The 18727-nt window shown below is 40.7% G+C and overlaps 1 long non-coding RNA gene across 1 annotated transcript; it reads right to left on the reverse strand.

Annotated features, from left to right (window-relative positions):
- Positions 1-1211: 1211 nt before the first annotated feature.
- LOC106570348 (uncharacterized) lies at positions 1212-16293 on the reverse strand. Its single transcript, XR_001320652.3, has 6 exons — positions 16146-16293; positions 7997-8104; positions 7810-7865; positions 7319-7710; positions 5479-5604; positions 1212-3697 (listed from the first exon to the last, which is right to left on the reverse strand). It is a non-coding gene; the product is annotated as an uncharacterized LOC106570348 (long non-coding RNA).
- Between the last annotated feature and the right edge of the window lie 2434 nt (positions 16294-18727).

The following is an 18727-nucleotide window of genomic DNA, read 5'->3' on the forward strand; positions in this document are numbered from 1 at the left end:
ATTGTTTTGTACACTGTTGTGTCAACACGCCTCTCCTTATCACCTTTAATCATGACAGCCTTAACATAAATAGAGTAGCTTTAGTAGATTTGGTTCTGTGTGCCGAGGTGGAATGGGATGGAATGTTTACTCTAATGTTCCAGCTTTTGTCTGTTTCTGATCTGCTTTAACCCCTTTCCATTGTTTCATTGCTCCACTGTCACCAGTCATTCACCAGTCCAAACGGTCATGTCAGGTTTTGTGGCCAGGTGTTAAATCAGGTGTTAAATGAGGTGAAAAGGAGACTGGACTGCCACTACTACTAGTTAAATCATTTACTTAATCAGAGTTAATTTGATAGCCATTGATTAACTAAACCACTCAATGGCTTTATTTGATCAGGGACTGTAAACCCACCTCTTGGACACCCTGACACTGTAGCTTAGATCTACCCACAGTATATCCTTCAATCAGACAATGACATCTTAGAGTGAGAAAATATCTATGTCCACTGTCATAACACAGTTATGTCTGCCATGTACAGACTTGTGTGCATAGAGGTGAAACTATTCCAGTGTGACTGACTGTCACCCCACACGTCTGACACTACTCAATCCTGCTTACATCCTGGTTGTGAAATATGTCTTCTCAACCCTGAAGACGTTGACTCGTTGGCAATGACACCAAACTGGTATGGATGGGGACATCTGCCAAGTTTTGTTGGAACATGAATTTGTTCTGCCCAACCCCACATTAAAGTACATACTTGTATTATTTATTTATAAACAGACAGTTTCTGCCTAACCCCTCCCAGGACATGTAAAGAGATATGGGGCCTGTTCAGGATGTAAAATTGCCTAGCGCTCAGACAGAAATGTATCATATAGAACAGAAATGATTGTCTGTCAAATAGAATAGATTACAGAATCATATCAGCTTTATTCAATCTATTTATATTTGCAACCTTTATAGTGTTTCATGTCACTGAATACACCAGTGTTGTCATATGAGGATTTTTTGACCCAGTTTGGAATAAAGAAATACTGAGATTATGGCTAGAAATGAGTGTCTATTGGTGCTGCATTAGTGTCTCAAAGAGAACAAACAAACACACAAGATAACGTGATTGAATAAATATTGCATTGTTTTAAAATTCTATTTCAATGTAATTCAATTTCAATATTTCTATAATTGTAACGACTGTCGTCTAATGGGGACCAAGACGCGGCGTGTGAAGTGCTCATTTTCACTTTATTAACTCAAAATCAAAACAAACAACAAAACGACCGTAAACAGTCCTGTCAGGTGCAACATACACAAAACAGGAAACAACCACCCACAAAACACAGGAAAAAACACCCCTACTAAATAGGACCTTCAATTAGAGGCAACGAGGAACAGCTGCCTCCAATTGAAGGTCAACCCAAGAAACTTAAACATAGAAATAGACACACTAGACTAAACATAGAAATATACTAACATAGAACATAAACCAAAACCCCCGAAACACATAAAACAAACACCCCCTGCCACGCCCTGACCAAACTACAATAACAAATAACCCCCTTTACTGGTCAGGACGTGACAATAATCAGTTTCAATATAGTAGATATTGCATCCATTTTCTGTGTATCATGTTAAAAAACCTCAATTTCAAGTTTACCAATCATTTATATATTGTATTTCTCAGATGCATTCAGATTTAGTTTTCAAATTCAGTTTTCAAATTCGGTTTTCAAATTCAGTTTCTAAATTCAGTTTCAAAACTGCTCTCAACAACATCCTGAAAAGTAGAAGAAAATGATACATCTATCTCCCTTGTAGCCAATCACAGAGTAAAACAGGCTACCACCTGAATTGTCTAAGAAAAGTAAGGAGAGAGAAAACCCCAATTTCATTTTGGCCAATTCCTCCTGACAGCTGGTGTAACTGAGTCAGGTTTGTAGTCCTCCTTGCTCGCACACACTTTTTCAGTTCTGCCCACATATTTTCTATAGCATTGAGGTCAGGGCTTTGTGATGGCCACTCCAATACCTTAACTTTGTTGTCCTTAAGCCATTTTGGCACAACCTTGGAAGTATGCTTGGGGTCATTGTCCATTTGGAAGACGCAAGCTTTAACTTCCTGACTGATGTCTTGAGATGTTGCTTCAATATATCCACATAATTTTCCTCCCTCATGATGCCATCTATTTTGTGAAGGGCACCAGTCCCTCCTGCAGCAAAGCACCCCCACAACATGATGCTGCCACCCCCATGCTTCATGGTTGGGACGGTGTTCTTCGGCTTGCAAGCCTCCCTCTTTTTCCTCCAAACATAACGATGGTCATTATGGCCAAACAGTTCTATTTTTGTTTTATCAGACCAGAGGACATTTCTCCAAAAAGTACGATCTTTGTCCCCATGTGCAGTTGCAAACCGTAGTCTGGCTTTTCTATGGCGGTTTTGGAGCAGTGGCTTCTTCCTTGCTGAGCGGCCTTTCAGGTTATGTCGATATAGGACTCGTTTTACTGTGGATATAGATACTTTTATACCTGTTTCCTCCAGCATCGTCACAAGGTCCTTTGCTGTTGTTCTGGGATTGATTTGTACTTTTCGCACCAAAGTACGTTCATCTCTAGGAGACATGGACATTTTCGACTTGGAAACTCATTGTAGAAATATGAGCTCCTTCCTGAGCGGTATGACGGCTGCGTGGTCCCATGGTGTTTATACTTGCGTACTATTGTTTGTACAGATGAACATGGTACCTTCAGGCATTTGGAAATTGCTCCCAAGGATGAACCAGACTTGTGGAGGTCTAGAATTTTTTTCTGAGGTCTTCTCTGATTTATTTTGGTTTTCCCATGATGTCAAGCAAAGAGGCACTGACTTTGAAGGTAGTCCTTGAAATACATCCACAGGTACACCTCCAATTGATTCAAATTATGTCAATTAGCCTATCAGAAGCTTCTAAAGCCATGACATAATTTTCTGGAATTTTCCAAGCTGTTTAAAGGCACAGTCAACTTAATGTAAGTAAACTTCTGACCCAATGGAATTGTGATACAGTGATATGTGAAATAATCTGTCTGTAAACAATTGTTGTAAAAATTACTTGTGTCATGCACAAAATAAATGTCTTAACCGACTTGCCAAAACTATAGTTTGTTAACAAGAAATGTGTGGAGTGGTTGAAAAACTTGTTTTAAATGACTCCCAACCTCAATGTATGTAAACTTCCGACTTCAGCTGTATATACTGTTTCTATACTATTCTACTGTATCTTAGTCCGTTCTGCTCTGACATCGCTCATCCATATGTATATAGTCTTAATTCATTCCTACTTAGATTTGTGTGCATTGGGTATATGTTGTGTAATTTGTTAGATATTACTTGTTAGATATTACTGCACTGTCGGATCTTGAAGCTCAAGCATTTCACTACACCCTCAATAAAACTGCTAATCACGTGTATGTGACAAATAAAATTGAATTTGAACATCCCTGCTCTGTCTTCCCATTGCTTCTTGTAAACATATATATATATAAACATGTAGACATAGACATACAAAAAATAAATTCACAAAACAATTAAATTATAGAACATTTCTAGACAACAAAAACACGTGTTCTACTTTTTTTTAAGGATATTGTTTGGTGTGTTGTTCGATTCCTCCGCTTCATTTTGCACTGTTCGGATGTTTGACTATTTCTGGTTCTCATTCCCTTGTTTGCCTTCTGTAAAAAAACAGCAAAAACAAAGGAAAAAGCCATTTAAAAACACACCTTTGTCACATCAGGCAATTTAATGTGAATAAAACAATACTTTTCAAAACGCAGGTTGACACAAAGCACCAGCTTTGTTTGCCATAACTACTCGGGCGTTAACATGCTCGTCTGAACAAGGAAACTTCAACATGCTCATCCGAACAAGGACATTTTCGACTTGGAAACTCATTGTAGAAAAATGAGCTCCTAGTTTCCCACTTGAATGCATACCAGAATCAACCAATAAGAAGCTCTACGCAAATACTTTAAGTTCATTTGAACTGAGGTTAAGAATTTCCGATTGCATGTGAATGCGACATAAGTCCTACATGATTGTGCTCAAGTGCTTTTGAAGTCAAGCAATTCTTCAACCAATAATGTTTTAGCTAGCTAGTTAAGCAAGCTAATGTTGCTAATAATAAAGTTATCTAGCTTGCTAAGCTTGCTAAGCAAAAACATAGGAAAAAGCCATTTAAAAACAATGGTGATTGAATTTTCCAAGCTGTCAGAAATCAAACATACTACAAAATAATGCAGTTTGTTAATTATGGTCAAACTAGCTACATGGTCAAACTAGCTACATTATGGTCAAACTAGCTACATTAGCCACATTGATAAGTTTGTAATTGTCTAAATCAAGTTGGTTGTAATCTTTTGGTTGAAAAGGTGATAGACCAGTGTTGAAACGTGAAAACTCGGGAAACAACACTTTCTCAGAGTCTCCCCACTTGTAATTAGTGGAAACGCAATCTCTAGAGTGATGAATCACGCTTCACCATCTGGCAGACCGATGGACGAATCGGAGTTTGGCCGATGCCAGGAGAACACTTCCCTCCCCAATGCAGGTGAAGGGAAATCTTAACGCTACAGCATACAATGACATTCTAGACTATTCTGTGCTTCCAACTTTGTGGCAACAGTTACATTTTTTATTTTATTTAACCTTTAAGTAGGCAAGTCAGTTAAGAACAAATTCTTATTTACAATGACGGCCTACCCCGGCCAAACTCTAACGACGCTGGGCCATTTGTGCTCTGCCCTATGGGACTCCCAATCACGGCTGGTTGTGATACAGCCTGGAATCGAATCAGGGTCTGTAGTGATGCCTCTAGCACTGAGATGCAGTGCCTTAGACCGCTGTGCCACTAAGGAGCCCTAGTTTGGGGAAGGCCCTTTGCTCTTTCAGCATGCCCCATGCACAAAGCGAGGTCCATACAGAAATGGTTTGTCGAGATTGGCCTGCACAGAGCCCTGAATTGGGTTAGCTAAAATGCAAGCCCCCCCCCCTCCCCACCCCACCCCACACTTGACGTTAATTTGACAAACTGTATCCTTTCTAGTCATGACTGTGGAGGACAGACTTTTGCCCAAGTCTGCTTCATCTACTGCACGGACAGATTTTGGGCAGAGTTGACCCTCTAGCTTCGCCTCTTTCTCACTGCCCTAATTAAACAATTTGTACAACTTCCGGTGATCAGAGATTAAGTCAGGTGGAGAGGATTAGTGAGATATAGAATCACGAATGTAGAAATAGAATTCACTGCCAAATAATAGGTTGTGTCTGGAATCCTCCAACCAGGATTTCTAAATAAACAGGGAATTTATTGAAAGTTCCATGAATTTTGCAACCCTAACCCTGACACTGTCATTATGTAGTTGCTTTCTACAGGTGCTGCAGAGCAGGGGAAATGCACCCAACTCTATACCATTATTCCATGCCATAAACATACATGTCAAGCTTTTAAAGTTACCTTTTCTACAGACAGGTTTGGTTGCTTGGATGTCCAACGGGTGGCTATTTCTTCCTGATATGCATTGTGTACCTCTTCCTCCATTTTCTTTGCATTCTTGTACACCTCAGCCCACTTTTCTTCTGTCTAGTGGACAAACATGTCAAAGTATGGTAATAGATTGTCAGAAATCAAACATACTACAAAATAATCCTGTTTGTTAATTACTTACCACAATTCCACACTAACTGTAAATGTATGAATTTAACATTTGTTTTCATTTAATATCAAATGTCTCATCCATTTCATCTGTTGCCACAGACTGTGTCCAGGTGGATAGAGAAATGATCTGAGAATATTCTTATGAACTTAATTTTATTGGTCATTTAACAATGGTTATTATTTGTTGAATTTTGTGTGCACAGTAATGTTTTGGCCTTAATGTATGCTATCAATTATGTACAGTGCATGTGTAAAGTATTCAGACCCCTTCCCTTTTCCACATTTTGTTACATTACAGCCTTATTCAAAAATGGATGAAATACATTTTGTTCCTCAATCTACAAACAATAACCCATAATGACAAAGAAAAAACAGGTTTTTAGAATTTTTCAAATATATTACAAATAAAAAACAGAAAAACATTATTTACAAAAGTATTCAGACCCTTTACTATGAGACACGAAATAGAGCTCAGGTGCATCCCATTTCCATTGATCATCCATGAGATGTGATCATCCATGAGATGTTTCTACAACTTGATTGGAGTCCACCTATGGTAAATTCAATTGATTGGACATGATTTGGAAAGGCAAACACCTGTTTATATAAGGTCCCACAGTTGACAGTGCATGTCAGAGAAAAAACCAAGCCATGAGGTCAAAGGAATTGTCCGTACAGCTCCGAGACAGGATTGTTTCGAGTTGCAGATCTAGGGAAGGGTACCAAAATGTCTGCAGCATTGAAGGTCCCCAAGAACCCAGTTATTAACAAAAAAATGTACTGACTTATACTTTATTTCTCAAGAAAAGCAAAATTTTTATTTTTTTTTGGTTTCTATTTTTTAACATTCTCTCGTCATTCTTAAATGGAAGAAGTTTGGAACCCCCAAGACTCTTCCTAGAGCTGGCCGCCTGGCCAAACTGAGCAATTGGGGGAGAAGGGCCTTGATCAGGGAGGTGACCAAGAACCCAATGGTCACTCTGACAGAGCTCCAGTGTTCCTCTGTGGAAATGGGAAAACCTTCCAGAAGGACAACCATCTCTTCAGCACTCCACCAATCAGGCCTTTATGCTAGAGTGACCAGACGGATGCCAATCCTCAGGAAAAGGCACATGACAGCCCGCTTGGAGTTTGCCAAAAGACATCTACAGAGTTCTCCGACCATGAGAAACAAGGTTCTCTGGTCTGATGAAACCAAGATTGAACTCTTTGGCCTGAATGCCAATCGTCACATCTAGAGGAAACCTGGCACTATTCCTGCGGTGAAGCATGGTGGTGGCAGCATCATGCTGTGGGGATGATTTTCAGCGGCAGGGACTGGGAGACTAGTCTGAATTGAGGGAAAGATGAATGGAGCAGAGTACAGAGAGATCTTTGATGTAGTGTCATACCCAAGAAGACTCAAGGCTGTAATCGCTGTCAAAGGTGTTTCAACAAAGTACTGAGTAAAGGGTCTGAATACCAATGTAAATGTGATATTTCAGTTTTTTTATTTTATAAATTTGCTAAAATAAAAATGTTTTTGCTTTGTTATTATGGGGTATTGTGTGCATATTGATGAGGGGAAAAAACTATTTTATACATTTTAGAATAAGTCTAACGTAACAAAATGCACTGTACATTGACATTTTATTCTTACCACGTCTGCAAAGCACTTCCCACGATGGATTGTTTCACTTGGCAATTTGATTTGAAAATCAAACATATCTTTCAAAGTGTTTGCAAACAGATGCAGGCGCTCATCTTCATAGGCATAGACCTTGCGATCCTCACAAACCAAAACAACCAATTGGGAACACTCTGCTTCACAAAAAGAAAAGTCATCTATTGCTCCAATTACCACCATTTCCATACTCTCTGGAAGGTAGGACCATTTCCAATCATTCAATTCCTCATGTTCTCCTGCATAGACTGTGTTATCTAGGTTTCCAAATCTTAACATTTGGGAACCTTCTTGCATGTTGAGGGACAATTTCTTATCCCCATATTTTTTCACGACTTCTTCAACACTTTTTATGAATGCCACAGCCCCTGTAGTAATAGGAACATTAAAAAAGTTCTAAAACTACTAGTCAAGTGCAATCTAGAAATAATTTTAGGGTAAATAAATGTTTTGACTACTAGGCCTACCTTTTTTCTCCACACACTGCAGGAAATCGCTCCTCATTTGCATTTCTTCAGTTGACCTACATGGAATAAAACTGATCAGTTATGAATATATTGAAAAAGTATCAATAACTGTCCTGTGAAGTTATTTGGTACTCATATTTCATGATTTACTCCTTAAGTATAGTTGATACAAATGAATCATCCTTACCTATTTGCCATGATGTCAGCTGCTGGGTTTCTGATGAGATGGAATGGCAACGGTGATGATGGCAAGTTCAAGGTTAAATTAATATTATCCACATGGCAGTCATTGACACTGAAATGCATGGATATTGCATCGATAAATAAATAAAACATTCAAGTTAAATGAAGTAAAAAAAACTATATTTACGTTTGAAGATACTCGAGTTGTGTTGAATAAATGGCAAAAATAAGGTATGGGTGACTGTTTGTACTGTATCTTTCAGTCTTGGCCTTTGGAATAGAGAGCATGTGTGTACTATGGGGCCTTTGGAATAGAGAGCATGTGTGTACTATGGGGCCTTTGGAATAGAGAGCATGTGTGTACTATGGGGCCTTTGGAATAGAGAGCATTTGTGTACAATGGGGCCTTTGGAATAGAGAGCATGTGTGTACTCTAGGGCCTTTGGAATAGAGAGCATTTGTGTACTATAGGGCCTTTGGAATAGAGAGCATTTGTGTACTATGGGGCCTTTGGAATAGAGAGCATGTGTGTACTATGGGGCCTTTGGAATAGAGAGCATGTGTGTACTATGGGGCCTTTGGAATAGAGCGCATGTGTGTACTATGGGGCCTTTGGAATAGAGAGCATGTGTGAACTATAGGTCCTTTGGAATAGAGAGCATGTGTGTACTATGGGGCCTTTGGAATAGAGAGCATGTGTGTACTGTGGGGCCTTTGGAATAGAGAGCATGTGTGTACTATGGGGCCTTTGGAATAGAGAGCATGTGTGTACTACGGTTGGAGCTGCTGCCTGACACTTCTCTTCGGCAGGAAGGTAACCAGTCTCCGAAGGGAGACTGCAAAGTCCAGGCACAGTTTCTCTCTTCGCTTATGGAGTGAGGGCAGTCAGTGTTGTAGTGGTCGGTATACAGCAGGTATATGCCATAAACCCACTTATTTTTCAGAAGGCACTGCATATAGTCACTTCTTAAACCTTCACGATGCGTATCAAAGGAGTGTAGTGGAGGTATACACCGTATCAACTAACAAGGCTGATGGAACAGATCAGAATGTTTAGCTTAAAGGGATACTTCAGGATTTTGGCAATAAGGCCATTTATCTACTTCCCCAGAGTAAGATGAACTTGTGGATACCATTTGTGTGTCCAGTATGAAGGAAGTTGGAGGTAGTTTAGCGAGCCAATGCTAACTAGCGCTAGTGCGATGACGAAGTCTATTGGTATATGCTAGTATTCACCGCCAGGCCGGTGCCGATTTTATTGATTGTTCAGCAGTCTTATGGCTTGGGGGTAGAAGCTGTTGAGGAGCCTTTCGGTCCTAGACTTGGTGCGCCGTTACCACTTGCCGTGCAGTAGCAGAGAAAACAGTCTATAACTTGGGTGACTGGAGTCTCTGACAATTATATGTGCTTTCCTCTGACACCGCCTATTATATAGGTCCTGGATGGCAGGAAGCTTGGCCCCAGTGATGTACTGGGCCGTTCGCATTACCCTCTGTAGTGCCTTACGGTCAGATGCCGAGCAGTTGCCATACCAGCCGGTGATGCAACCGGTCAGGATGCTCTTGATGGTATGGTGCAGCTGTAGAACCTTTTGATGATCTGGGGACCCATGCTAACTCGCGATTGAGATTGTGTCATCTGTGGATCTGTTGGGGCAGTATGCGAATTGGAGTGCGTCAAGGGTGTCCTGGAGGTTGCTGTTGATGTGAGCCATGACCAGCCATTCAAAGCACTTCATGGCTACCGACGGGGCGGTAATCATTTAGGCAGATTACCTTTGCTTCCTTGGGCACTGGGACTATGGTGGTCTGTTTTGAAACATGTAGGTATTACAGACTCGGTCAGGGAGAGGTTGAAAATGTCAGTGAAGGGCCTCCCGAGGGGCGCAGAGATTCTGGGTTCGAGTCCAGGCTCTGTCGCAGCCATCCGAGTCCAGGAGGCCCATGGGGCGGCGCACAATTGGCCCAGCATTGTCCAGGTTAGGGGAGGGTTTGGCTGGCAGGGATATCCTTGTCTCATCGCTCACTAGCGACTCCTGTGGCGGGCCGGGCGCAGTGCACAGTGACACGGTTGCCAGGTGTACGGTGTTTCCTCCGACACATTGGTGCGGCTGGCTTCCGGGTTGGATGGGCATTGTGTCAAGAAACAGTGCGGTTTGGTTGGGTTGGGTTGTGTTTCGGTGGATGCATGGCTCTCGACCTTCACCTCTCCTGAGTCTGTACGGGAGTTGCAGCGATGAGACAAGACTAACTACTACCAATTGGATACCACGAAATTGGGGAGAAAAAAAGGGGTGAAAATATGAAAAAAAAGGAAAAAGAAATTGTCAGTGAAGACACTTGACAGTTGGTCCACGCATGCTTTGAGTACAAGCCCTGGTAATCTGTCTGGCCCAGTGGCTTTGTGAATGTTGACCTGTTTAAAAGGTTTTGTTCACATCAGCTACCGAGAGTGTTATCACACAGTCATACAGAACAGCTGGTGCTCTTGTGCATGCTTCAGTGTTGCTTGCCTCGAAGCGAGCATTAAAGGCATTTCGCTCGTCTGGTAGGCTCGTGTCAGATAGTGCAGCTTACGTCTGGGTTTCATTTTTGTAGTCCGTAATAGTTTTCAAGCCCTGCCACATCCGACGAGTATTAGAGCCGGTGTAGTAGGATTCAATCTAAATCCTGTATTGACGCTTTGCTTGTTTAATGGTTTGTCTGAGGGCGTAGCGGGATTTCTTATAAGTGTCTGGATTAGTCTCCGCTCCTTGAAAGCTTCAGCTCTAGCCTTTAGCTCGATGTGGATTTTGCCTGTAATCCATGGCTTCTGGTTGGGATATGTACGTACAGTCACTGTGGGGATGACGTCGTCGATGCACTTATTGATGAAGCCAAGGGCTGAGGTGGTGTACTCCTCAATGCCATTGGATGAATCCCAGAACATATTCCAGTCTGTGCTGGCAACACAGTCCTGTTGTGTAGCATCCATGTCATCTGACCACTTCCGTATTGAGCGAGTCACTGGTACTTCCTGCTTTAGTTTTTGCTTGTAAGCAGGATTCAGGAGGATAGAATTATGGTCAGATTTGCCAAATGGAGGGCGGGGGAGAGCTTTGTATGCATCTCTGTGTGTGGAGTAAAGGTGGTCTAGGATAGTTTTTTCTCTAGTTGCACATGTGACATGCTGGTACAAATTTGGTAAAACTGATTTAAGTTTGCCTGCATTAAAGTCCCCGGCCACTAGGAGCGCCACTTCTGGGTGAGCATTTTCTTCTTTGCTTATGGACTTATAGAGTTGGTTGAGAGTGGTCTTACTGCTAGCTTCGTTCTGTAGTGGTAAATAGACGGCTACAAATAATATGGATGAGAACTCTTGGAAGATAGTGTGGTCTACAGCTTATCATAAGGTACTCTAACTCAGGTGAGCAATACCTCAAGACTTCTTTAATATTAGACATCGTGCACCAGCTGTTATTGACAAATAGACACACACCCCCACCCCTCGTCTTACCAGAGGTAGCGTCTCTTTTCTGCCGGTGCATGGAAAATCCCGCTAGCTCTATATTGTCTGTATCTTTGTTCAGCCATGTCTCGGTGAAAAACTATTCAGACCCCTTTTCACATTTTGTTACGTTACAGCTTTATTCTAAAATGTATTACATTTTTCCTCATTCATCTACATGCAAAACCCCCTAATGACAAAGCAAAAACAGGTTTTTATTCATGTAAAATAAAAACCGAAATATCAGATTTACATAAGTATTCAAACCTTTACACAGTACATTGTTGAAGCACCTTTGGCAGCAGTTATAACCTTGAGTCTTCTTGGGTATGACACTACATGCATGGCACACCTGTATTTGGGGAGTTTCTCCCATTCTTCTCTGCAGAATATCTCAAGCTTTGTCAGGTTTGATGGGGAGCATTGCTGCACAGCTATTTTCAGGTCTCTCCAGAGATGTTCGATCGGGTTCAAGTCCGAGCTCCGGCTGGGCCATTCAAGGACATTCAGTGACTTGTCCAGAAGCCACTCCTACGTTGTCTTGGCTGTGTGCTTAGGGTCGTTGTCCTGTTGGAAGGTGAACGTTTGCCCCAGTCTGAGGTCTTGAGCGCTCTGTAGCTGGTTTTCATCAAGGATCTCCCTGTACTTTGCTCTGTTCATTTTTGCCTCGATCCTGACTCGTCTTCTTTGTCACCTCCCTGACCAAGACCCTTCTCTCCCGATTGCTCAGTTTGGCCGGGCGGCCAGCTCTAGGAAATAGTCTTGGTGGTTCCAAACTTCTTCCATTTAAGAATGATGGAGGCCACTGTATTCTTGGGGACCTACAATGCTGCAGACATTTTTTGGTACCCTTCCCCAGGTCTGTGCCTCGACACAATCCTGTGTCGGAGCTCTACAGACAATTCCGTCGACCTCATGGCTTGGTTTTTGCTCTGACATACACTGTCAACTGTGGGACCTTATATAGACAGCTGTGTGCCTTTCCAAATCATGTCCAATCAATTGAATTTACCACAGGTGGACTCCAATCAAGTTGTAGAAACATCTCAAGGATGATCAATGGAAACAGGATCCACCTGAGCTCAATTTTGAGTCTCATAGTAAAGAGACTGAATACTTATGTAAATAAGGTATTTCTGGTATTTATTTTTAATACATTTACAAAAATTCTAAAAACCTGTTTTCGCATTGTCATCATGGGGAATTGTGTGTAGATTGCTAAGGATTTTTATTTATTTAATCAATTTCAGAATACGGCTGTAACGTAACAAAATGTGTAAATGTCAAGGTGTCTGAATACTTTCTGAAGGCACTGTATATGTCAGCAAAAATAGCTGTAAATAGCAGAATAGGTATTGTTTTCCGTTAGTTTCCTCCAATCAGGGTAGGGATGGTAAGGTAGGGGGGAAAAGTATAGTGTACAGTGTCTTCAGAAAGTATTCACACCCCTTTTATTTTTTCCACATTTTGTTGTGTTACAGCGAATTTAAAATGGATTAAGTTGTGATTTTGTGTCACTGGCCTGTACACAATAACCCAAAATGTCAAAGTGTCTTGATTCAAGAAGTATTTGACCCCTTTGTTATGTGAAGCCTAAATAAGATCAGGAGTAAAAATGTGCTTGAGTCACATAAGGCCAGGGAGGTTTTCCAATGCCTCGCAAAGGAGGGCACCTATTGGTAGATGGTAAAAAAAAACAGACATTGAATATCCCTTTTAAGTATGGTAAAGTTGTTAATTACACTTTGGATGGCGTATCAATACACCCAGTCACTACAAAGATAGAGGTGTCCTTCCTAACTCAGTTGCCGGAGAGGAAGGAAACCGCTCAGGGATTTCACCATGAGGCCAATGCTGACTTTAAAACAGTTACTGTACAGAGTTTAATGGCTGTGATAGAAAACTGAGGCTGGATCAACAACAATGTAGTTACTACACAATACTAACCTCAATGAGAGAGTGAAAAGAAGGAAGCATGTACAGAATGAAAAACATGCATTCTGCTTGCAATAAGGCACTTAAGTAAAACTGCAAAAAATGTTGCAAAGAAATTCACTTCATGCCCTGAATACAAAGTGTTATGTTTGTGGCAAATCCAACACAACACATTACTGAGTACCACTCTTCATATTTTTAAGCATGGTGGTGGCTGCATGTTATGGGTATGCTTTTCATCAGCAATGACTAGGGAGTCTTTTTAGGATGAAAAGAAACAGAATAGAGCAAATTACAGGCAAAATCTTTGAGGAAAACCTGGTTCAGTCTGCCTTCCAACAGACACTGGGAGACAAATGTACCTTACAGCAGGACAATAACTTAAAACATAACTCCAAATATACACTGGAGTTGCTTACAAAAACGACATTGAATGTTCCTGACTCGCCTAATTACAGTTAAGACTTAAAACGGCTGTCTAATAATGAATAACAACCAACTTGAGAGCTTGAATATTTATTTTATTAATAATGTGCAAATATTGGAAAATCTAGGTGTTATTACTTTTAATAAATGTGAATTATTTTCTAAAAAACTGTTTTTGCTTTGTCATTATAGGGTATTGTGTGTAGATTGATGAGGGAGATGTTTTATTTAATACATTTTAGAAGAAGGCTGTAACATAACAAAATGTGGAAAAAGTCAAGGGGTCTGAATACTTTCTAAATGCGCTGTATATCTTGAGCCCCAGCCTTCCCATCATGCACTGTTGATGTCACGTGCTCTGTCCGCCCAGCAGAATCCGCGTTGGGCTTTGTGGCCCAATGGCCTCAAGAACTCTTCAGCCAGATCCTCCGACCTCCAAGCACACGCACCTCCGTTGCCGTATTTGTTCTCCACCTCCTACTTTAATCTCAGACGACCACAAAGCATTTTCTGTTATTTTTCTCTGCTAGGATAATCCATGTAAGTAGCCACCATAATGTTAGTCAGCTAGCTAGCTCAATTTTAGTTTTTACTTCTGACACCAACGTAATGACCTTGATAGATCATAAATAAAATAATGTCCGCAACGGAGGATCGTGTTCTCGAATTGAACGGTTTATTAACAAGAACCAGCCGTAGCCTACGTCAAATAAATTAGTGTTCAAACAACAACGGGTATCCAACTCTATCAGGACATAAAAAAGGGAGCACAATGGAAACATAACAGTATAACAGACCCTGTGGTCCCCAGACCCCTACCCAGCCCCCTGCACAGCCAACCCCACTTTCCACAAACCACAAGTACGCCTGACACCGAAACATCCCAGATATTCCTTTGATTGTCTGGATATACAGACATTCCTGTATATAGCCTCGTTGTGTTACTTTGGATAATTTTTTACTTTAGTTTATTTGGTAAATATTTTCTTAACTCTTCTTGAACTGCACTGTTGGTTAAGGGCTTGTAAGTAAGCATTTCACAGTAAGGTCTACACTTGTTGTATTCGGCACATGTGACAAATACAGTTTGATTTGATTTGATTGGCAGACAGCAGGGTGACTGCCATGATAGAGCCTGCAAAACCTAGATAACTGTTAATGTGCACCAACAACACACAATACAAGAACGTCAGAACACAGGCGCACAACTGTCCGAGCGGGTCGCTAAAGAATTATCCGAGTTTCCCGCTTTAACTTTTTTGGGATAGGGGGCAGCATTCGGAATTTTGGATGAAAAGCGTGCCCAAAGTAAACTGCCTGCTACTCAGGCCCAGAAGCTAGGTTATGCATATCATTGGTAGATTTGGATAGAAAACACTCTAAAGTTTCCAAAACTGTTAAAAGAATGTCTGTGAGTTTAACAGAACTGAAATGGCAGGTGAAAATCCATCCAGGAAGTGCTATTATTTTGAAATTTGTGTTTTTCCATTGAAAGCCTATCCACCATTTAAAGGGATAGGACCCAGATTCTGTTCTCTATGGCTTCCACTAGCTGTGAAGATTCTTTAGACATTGTTTCAGGCCTTTATTCTGAAAAATTAGGGGGAATGAACAGTTTCAATGAGAGGCCAGTGAAAATTCCCCAACCTGTTTGGTGCGCAATCCCGAGAGCGTGCCTTTCGTTGTTTATCTTTTATATTGACGACGCTATTGTCCGGTTGAAATATTATCGATTATTCAGGCTAAAAACAACCTGAGGATTGATTATAAACATCGTTTGACATGTTTCTATGAACTTTACGGATACTATTTGGAATTTTCGTCTGCCTCTTGTGACCACATTTGAGCCATTGGATTACTGAACAAAACGCACCAACAAAATGGAGGTGTTTGGATATAAAGAGGGACTTTATTGAACAAAACGAACATTTATTGTGTAACATGGAATCTTGTGAGTGCAACCATGTGAAAATCATCAAAGGTAAGTGATTAATTTTATTGTAAACTAATCCATAAGAAGTTTTAATGCAGCACAACAATTTGAGGGGTTTGGCCTCAGGTCAAAACAGCTAAAGGTGGTTTGCTGAGTGACGAGATGGCCAATCCCCTCTATAAACTAAGTTATATGGAAAATGTTTCTAGCTTGTGGAACATTGCCTACTCGCCTTGTTAGCATGAAGTATGTCAAGTTGTATTGTACAAATCACCACGATACAAATCACCAATAATAAAGTGTATCATAGAAGATAAAATAGAGAATAACAAACATGTAATTAATAATTATTTTGGTCCAAATGGCAACTTACCGAAGCAATTGAGACTCAGTTGTTGGCTGTGCCCTAACACCAGGGACTGAACACTGGGTTTCTTCTCTCACCTCTCTCCATCGCTGTCTGCCAGAAGGAAATGATCCAGTTTTGCATGCTTGTATCAGGTCATTCGCAGTACTTCCCTTGCAGCAAAAGTGTCTGTCATGTAGAAACAAACTAACCTGTTTGGCCACATACTGTAGTGTCACGCCTGCTCCCACTTTCCACTCCCTGGCGCTCAAGCGCACCAGGCTGCCCAATATACAATGACTGTACAAAAGCATCAGCAGTTTTTCTGTTGTTATGTCAGTCACTGACAGTCAATCAATTAGCCATGTCAGCCAACAATTTTTTAGATTGGTAAATGAATCTAGCCAGCTATCTAAACTTGTACGAATCATGGCTGAATACCGACTGGGCACACAGTGCACGTGCCAAGGGGCCCAGCAAAATGTGTAGAATTACAGGTAATTAGCTTTAAATAACTTTCTCTCTGCTGTCGGGGGGGGGGGGGTGTGTGTGACTAAAGTGTTTTGCTCGCGAGGTGGGATGGCAGAGCATCAATACACTATGAAGATATCAATAAGTGATATCTGTACGGCCCGTAGGCTACACCACTGCTGTTTTCATCATCTAGTTTTTCAAAAGTATCTGTAATCTGATTAAAATATTTTTTCTGGTAACGGATAACAGTTACTGTTTTTTTGGGTAATCCATTACATGTACATGTAATCCATTACACCCCAATCCTGAGTGTGGCCCAACGGACCTCGGACCTCGATGAAGACCGAATGCAGCCCTGGGGCAAAATGAGTTTGACACCTCTGCCATAGAATAAAATGTCCTATGGGGATGTTCAAAATGGCCACCAGTTCAGGTAGCCTGTGTGTGACCTTTTATCGGGGGTCTCCAACCTTTTCTAACTTGAGAGCTACTTTTAAAAACTTCAACATGTTGCAAGCTACATTTCCCTCCTAGCTTTCAAATAGGCATATTCTTCTCTTCTCCTCTCCTGTGCAACTCTTCCCCAGGTCCTTAGAGTACAAGAGAAAGTAATGTTTTCTGTCAATATACCTGGTAAAATGAAGGTTAATAAACCTCAAATCAGATTTTTTCAACCAAATTCTGTTTAATATTTTCCCAAATTAAGTTCAATTGAATTTTTCCAGGTTAAAAAAAAGAAAGAAATTAGTTGTTTATAGAGAAACAATGAAATTGGTTCTGAGTCCATGTCAATGCTTAAATCACATCAGAAGACACTTTTTGAGGGGTCTGGAAGAAAAGGAATACATTTAGATTTGAGTGTAATTCCCCTTTAATTGCGCATAAGGCCAGTGAGGAATGTGCCATCAAATGAGCATATCTAGCAATAGTTCTGTACTGCTGCTGCTCATTCCATTGCAAAGTTTGCAAATAACAAATAGATACAAATGATATACTTACAGATGATATACATCTGCAAGGTAAGCCGACGTTGCAGCTCACATCAACTGGCTACACAGCGATAGACAAATGGCACCACACGAACAAGACGGGCAATATTGCAAAAAATGTATTGGCAGATAGTGTTAGGTTTGGCTTTTAAGTCAATAGTGGCTAACCAGGGGTGGGATAATGTAAATGTTGTGTTGATTAGATAGTAGCTGGGAGTTTGTGGTATCTGATACTTGTGAGATTTGTTTTTGACAGTTTGCGGTGGAACAGGTAAAAATTGCATGTACTTTGATAATTGTTTGGTGAGCTACTCATAGGTGGTCTGCGAGCTACTGGTACAATCAACCTGTTGGAGACCCCTGCACTATTTGCTACTTACCGTTTGTATCTTGTGCTTGTTTTGCGTTACAGTTTTAAACTTCTAATTAAATCTACCAAAGATATCTCTGGCCTGGTTGTTGGAAGATGTAGTGTTTAAGAGTACATGGAACTGTACTAAAAAAGCACTCAATGGTATCAAGGCTTTAGTGAGGACAGCACAACGGGGTATGTTCCATGTTTAATTTCAAAATAATTGATGGCAAAAATAATGAAAATATTCACATACATATCACAAACACTCATGGTCTCTGTACAAAGAAATATACATGCAAAAGTAAATAAACAAATAATGTGAAATAAAACCATTTAAAAGTCATAATACATATGTATAAAATAGGATGAGATGGGACAAAAAAAGAAACAGAAAAAAATACATCCAATCCACATTCCCATGTTTCAACCTTTGTACAACTTTACTAAAATCGATTAATAAATAAATTAAAGGACATTCATTGTATGGGACTGTACAGGTGTTCTGAGAATGGGCCTCTCTCTCTTTCCCTTCACCACTCCCACAGCATCCCTCTCTCTCATCTAGAAAGAAATAACCCAGTTTTGCATGTTCCTAACAGATAAATCAATATACTTCCCTAACAGCAGGGACTGGACACTGGGCCTCTTCTGAGAGACTGGAAGAAAAGAAACAAATCAAAAATCAACTACATCGATCTAGCCATAAGTGTCATGTAGAGCGCGACCCCAGAAGGTTAGGTTACCTAAAATTAGAATTACAATTTGTATTTATTTCACCTTTATTTAACCAG

Source organism: Salmo salar, chromosome 14 (genome assembly GCF_965601325.2).
Source record: "Salmo salar chromosome 14, fSalSal1, whole genome shotgun sequence".
Lineage (NCBI taxonomy): Eukaryota > Metazoa > Chordata > Actinopteri > Salmoniformes > Salmonidae > Salmo > Salmo salar.